This window comes from Camelus bactrianus, chromosome 8 (genome assembly GCF_048773025.1).
Source record: "Camelus bactrianus isolate YW-2024 breed Bactrian camel chromosome 8, ASM4877302v1, whole genome shotgun sequence".
NCBI classification, from domain to species: Eukaryota; Metazoa; Chordata; class Mammalia; order Artiodactyla; family Camelidae; genus Camelus; species Camelus bactrianus.
Window position 1 is genome coordinate 72,335,046 of NC_133546.1, and position 6,620 is coordinate 72,341,665.

The window sequence follows — 6,620 nt, forward strand, 5'->3', positions numbered from 1 at the left end:
TCAGGTTAATTTTTAAAAGGTATGCAGTTTAATACTGTTTGCTTACAATTGCTTATTACAATCTAAGGTATAAATTTGGTACTGAATATACCTGTACTCTCAAATAAACTACAGTTAGGGCTCCTAGAAAAACAAATTGACCATACTTTCAGTATTTTTATGACCATTTAATTACCTGGAGAGTTTTATAATCTGAATTCTTTAAGTATTTTGTATTTTCTTATCTATATTTTATTTGAAGCCTTTTAAAGGTTGATAGCAAATGAAACACCTTCACTATTGGAAATATGGGTTAGGCAGCTTTAAGTGAAATTGGTTTTCCCTTTGATATATAAATAAAAGTTTATCCAAGTTTCAGGAAAAACAAATGTACATTTCTTGTGCATTTCTTGTTGTGCTCTGCCAACAAGGGGAAAAGTGTCATGTCTGCCTGCAGTTTCCTCTCACATCCATTTGCTGTCCTTATACTTTTCCCCATATTCAAACTCTCCAAAGTTTCCCTGCAATCACCTGTCTTCCATCCTTTAATCTAGCAAGATTAGCTTTTTACAAAAAGTATTCCAGAGGACATTAGCTCTAGAGCGTGTAAATCAGTGATATGCTAAAAAAAAAAAAAAAAAAAAAAAAAAAAAAGTGTTAGTAGGCACACATATTTATAAATAAATATAGAAAATGATCAAGGATTTTTCTTTATCACAAGGACATTAACATGCTAATACATACAATAATAATTGAAATGGAAGGGAAAAAGGCAACTAATTTTCACCCAAATAATTTGACTATGGAGAAACTTCAACTCTCCTTATTTCAAGGCACACAATTTGGGAATCTATGTAGACTTTGAATCTATGTGGACCAAATCTGTATTCCTTTTCCAATGTCACATGTAGTTTATAATATTTAGATTTAAAATTTGCCCTGACTCTCTACACCAGCATGGAAGACAGAGAATACATAATTTATTACCCAGTTGGCATGAACAGATTTATATGCATGTAAGTTAGCATGAATGTGGCCATGAAGTTACGACAAAATGTCACACATTTCACACAGCAAAGCAAAGAACAATAACTTCCTTATCCTTGACAAACAAAAGGGGCTCCCTCTTGTGACAATATTTTGTAAGTCTTCCGAGAGACCCCTGAGCTACTAATTCCAAAGGTATGTTTTTACAAATCTAGAGGTTGGGGTCACCTCTAGAATACCTAGATAGCCCTTGGAGATTTGTCTTCACTGTAAACATTAGCAACTAAGTTTACCCCCCGAGGTATTCATTTCTACTCCAAAAGTTAGACTGAAAATTCAAGATTCACTCTGTCTCCAAGGAAACATTCTGAAAAGGAGTGGTAGAAGAGAGTAATTTATTTTCCTTTATAAACACAGAAAATCAGCATTTCCAATTGTCCTACAGGTTTTAAATTCAGAAAAATAAGCTATTCATGGATTTTTTTTTTCATATTCTTACCTAATTAAATCAACTCACTTCTGCGTATTCTTCTTTATCGAGCACTATTTTTCACCCTGTACATTGCTATATAGAGTGGGCCCTTGATAAATATTTTTCAATAACTCACTTACTAAAGTAAATTTCATGAAAGTTCTGGAGCGAAAATTGCTCTGAAATCTCTAAGCATAACATAGATGAAAATAAATCACAGCCACCTTAATACTGAGAGTATATTTCTTATAATATTGGATTATTATATAAAATGTCATCAGATTGATAATAGAGATTAATTCAACAAAATGAAGTTCCTATGCCATATATTCTAGATTGCAATTCCACATTGTACTCTCACTGGTAAATCTCTTAGAGTGAATGAATTTATCCAGTAAAATAAGTTTAAACTGAATTCATAAGACATTATGTTGGGCTAAAGAAACGCTAAATAATGTCCATGTTTCCTATGCTAAATATTTTTCCTGCTCTTTATAATTTAATTAATGTAAGAATGTACCAATTGTCAACACTTTGAGTTTGCTGACAATACAAAGTTGAGGAAGCACTGGACCAAAAAACAAGCAGCTAGTGAAATTAAACAGAACTATGATCTTGTCTGCTATGTGACTGCTAACACAAGACATTACAAATGCTACAGAATTGTGATTATAAATATTGTAAGCACTTTCAAAAATGTAGGATGTTTTTTAATTTGGAGGAAAAAATGGATTTGAGGCCACTCACTTTCCAGGGAGTGAAGAAAGGGGGAAAAATTTGAGGGATCTTTTGTGTACACCAGTTACAGAAACCTCAAAACACCAAGTACTTATTTTTTTTTTTTTGATTAGAGCCACAGAGGTGACTGAATTGACTGAGAAATTGTCATGAATTCTAAAGTAACACAAATGCTATTTATCCAGAAGCATACCAACAACAAATTAAAGAATCCAATTAAAAACTCTAAAACTTAGAGCCAATCCCAAACTATATAGCTGTTACCAGATTTTTCTACTCCATATTTCTACATCACCACTGTAAGAATTAAGAATTAATATCCAGGTTGCAACTCTTTAAGAATGTCATGAATCTGTGGGATTACAGAGGATAATGGAGCATTAGTAGTCGTCAAGTCTATGCCCTGTGTTAGGATAACCGGATAAAATGTCCTACAAGTAGTGGATACAAAGGATTCTAGGAAGAAAAGCAGTGTAACTGCTCACATGCTAGATGTTTTTCTGAATTTTTCATTGCCATGTAATTCACACTAAATAGGGTAATTCCCCCCAAAGTACTTATAATTATGAATTAATTTGATAACATCCATTGTCTTTATATTATTTTGTTAGGAAATGTGATGCATAAGTATTTGGTATGTTTATACTTCCTTTTCTCCTTTGGGTTGTTTATTAGCTAACAGCACCATTAAGATTTTAAGTTCTGTCCTGTTAACTGTCAGAAAGTGAAGGGTTTGGTTTCTAATGCTGTTGGGAGCAAGATTCAATTTACATTGCAAGAGACATTTTCTACAGGTCTTCAATAAAAAAAAAAAAAGAATAAAAATGAATGTTCTTTAAAAAAGAAAAGAAAAGAAAAATTGTAGAGAATATCACCAAACTTATGTACGCCCTTTGAAGGATTCCACTTAAAATAGAAATAGTATAAACTGAGCACCAGAGAATATATCCATACTTGACTTCTGCAACAAATATATTTCAAATGCTAATGGTATATCAGGCCCTCTGCTAAATGGTACAAAAATTAAAATAAATAAAGTGCAAAATGCAATCTATAGTTTCAATGCAAGTATAATGCAGGGGCGTGAGTGGGAAATAGACCTATAACACAGATCACTGCTATTCAACGTGCTAAGTGATACAGTAGTTATGAACAAAATGCTAAGAAACATACTACAGGGGACTAGATACCCATGAGGATTATGGGAAAGGAGACTCAGGAAAAGTGATGTCAGAAGTGAGCTGTGACGATAAGGAAGAATCTCCCAGACAGAGAAAGAGTACTGAGGAAAATTACTTCCAAGAAGAGAGAAGAGAGTTGCACACACATAGTCTCACACACATACAGAAATACAAATTGATTTTTTTTCAAAGAGCCTCAGAAGTAGTGAACACCCAGCCCTCTTAGAGGGCTCAGATCTTAATCTCTAAGAGATTTTCAAGTGTGCAGAGAATATGAACCAGAGTGTTCATGATGACAGCTTCTAATATGGATTTTTTTAAGGCACAGAGATTTCGGGGAATCCAACTTTGTATTTCTATCCATTTCCTCAGAACCACAAAGATCTCCTCTACTGAATTACAGCGTTTCATAGACAGTTTTAAAAATTTTATTTTGTTTTATTCATACATTGCTTATTGAGAGGGTGGCCACTGTTTAAGGGTAAATGATGGTCTAGTCATTCTTTGGTTTGTTTTTACTTCTGAGTCAGAGATTCAGCATAAGTAAGATTATATCAAAGAATTAAAAAAATAAAGGTTGAAAGAGTTGTAGTCAATGAGAACCTCTATTAAAATTTTAACTCTATTCAAATTAGTAAAAATCTTTTAATTCTCAAACATATGTGAGTATCAAAAGGGGCCATGAGTCTGATATTAAAGGGAAGTTTTGAACCATGGTATGTTATGATTAAATACAAGAAATTATAACCAAATTTTCTTAAAAATTTTTTATTGATTTATAATCATTTTACAATGTTGTGTCAAATTCCAGTGTTCAGCATAATTTTTCAGTCATTCATGGACATATACACACTCATTGTCACATTTTTTTCTCTGTGAGTTATCATTACATTTTGTGTATATTTCCCTGTGCTATACAGTGTAATCTTGTTTATCTATTAAAAATATGGAACGCTTCACCAATTTGCGTGTCATCCGTGCACAGGGGCCATGCTAATCTCTGTATCGTTCCAATTTTAGTATATGTGCTGCCGAAGCGAGCACTATAACAAAATTATTTAAAGCATTTCTACCTGAAGTATTTTGTGGCTTCAAAGAAACCTTGGTTATAAAAACTCGTGTCTGTGATTGTTTCTGATCAGAAGAATGTGAATGTTTCACTAAATACAGATCCAAAATTCTTTAGATTATCTCCTGAATTACAGACATGCACATAAAAACTAATGACATTTGTTACTTCTTCATTAAAGGACACAGGTGTGTATAATACAGTGCAACATGATTTGGAAATGCAATTATTAAAATGCCAATATTTTAGAAACAATTTGCATTAAAATTTCATTGCATTGCATTGAATTACCTATAAAAGGAAGAACACAAGTGAAAAATTTATAACTCCAGCCATCATATTAAAACATATTTCTTCTTCTTCATAGAAAATTACAAATACATTTAAAAATAGAGCCTGATATCTTAAGAAAGTGGATTCTTAACATAATTCTTAATGAAAAAAACAAAAGCAAAAGCAAAAACATGACTCCACTTTTCCTTGACTAACTTGCTGAATAAATGAGATAGAACAGTTTTACACAATTCAAAATTAACAATGTTCCTTATCTACTTAAATACACTTTAAATATACAGTCAACATAAACATAGTTTTATTAGTATGGTGAATTCACATAATTTTCTCTTTTAAAAAATAGCACTTATTAATACAGTATATAATACATCTATTTAAACATTTACAGTTAATTTTTATTAAAATTTGTTTATTTCCCTTAGCAACATTATTTATTATTTTTAAAAAAGAAAATTTATGATAAATACAAAATGAGCAGTATAGGTATGGAATATACTCAACCAAAAAAGAAAAAGTAAATGGGGATATTTGTTTTTCAATCTACTCTTCGAGGATCTGACTTAACAGTACTTTATTTGACATGTATTATAGTCACTTAACTCTTCACTCTTTAAGATAAACAATTCAAATACAAATCTATCAATGAAAAATATTAGCTTAGTAAATACTTTCTAAATTGATGTACAAATTGATGAAAAATATTAAGTAAATATTCGAATATATTCTAAAGATTGAAAGAGTTAACATAAATAAAATTTCCTTTATGGCTGGCAATTTTAAACAAAACTTAATACCTAGCCAACAAAGCAAAATAATCTAAATTTTATTTTCATGCATATAAATGTTTTTATTCTTTTAAAGGATCCTTTTAAAGAATTGACCTCTCTTCATGAACACAGTTTTTAAGTCAAAGGGATGACTAAACAAATTAAAAATTGTAATGTTTATGCTTAATCTTTTCCCAAAGAATTTCTTTTTAAAACACAGGATGAGGATTTTGTTAGGCATTTTTCTAGATAATCTTATATTTAAATGAGACAATGTTAGATTTATCTCCTAACCATCCTAGGGGAGTGCGTGCTTTTAGTCCTCCTACTTTAAAAATCACAAACTACAACTTTTAGAGAGGAGATATAATGCCCAGGATACATGGATTTGTAAGTGGTGGAGAATATGGGATCGAAACAAATTTGCTTTCATTTCCTTTAATCCTTTTCTTAAGCATCAGATTGACGTTGCAAAAAAAAAATCTTGCCCTAAGGAACAATTTTGGACTTAATATGAAACATTGCACTAACATTTTTAAAACTGCACATTTTTCTTGAGGATGGACTTATTTTTTATCATTTTGTGGAAGACTCCCATAAATCATTTATATTTGAAATGCTGATTTAACATCATAATCATTTTCCTGCTCCCAAGAAACTTCTTCACAACTAAGTTAATTCATCTTTGTTTAGTTATGTTTTTATAGGGGAAAGGGCTGCTTTTATTTGACAAATGAAGCACTTCAGAATTTAATATGGGGTTGTGGTTTTAATGGTGTGATTTCCACCATCTCCATGCTCAGATAGAGGATAAATAGTTTTGAGGTTTGAAATAAGGCTGAAAAGTTAAAAGCTTGATTATATGACCAAGAAAGAAATGTAGTAAACAAGTGTGATTCTTAAAGTGAGCGATCACATCTTTTAAAGGTTTTTCTTTATAAAAGCACATTTTTATATGACCAAAATGACTAAAAGTGCTATATACAAACAAAATAACCTAGTGGGGCTTAAATCCATATAATGAATTAAACACATATCTCATTAGGTGTCATGAGTTGAAATCACATTTAATTAAACCTGAGCTTGGAAATATACTTAGGACTAAGGGATCAGGATAGTGACAGATGAAGCAG

The 6,620-nt window shown here is 31.2% G+C and overlaps 1 non-coding gene across 1 annotated transcript; it reads right to left on the reverse strand.

The window, feature by feature from the left end:
• Window positions 1–4,297: 4,297 nt before the first annotated feature.
• LOC123615252 (U6 spliceosomal RNA) lies at window positions 4,298–4,401 on the reverse strand. The gene has a single exon (XR_006722803.1). It is a non-coding gene; the product is annotated as a U6 spliceosomal RNA (small nuclear RNA).
• Between the last annotated feature and the right edge of the window lie 2,219 nt (window positions 4,402–6,620).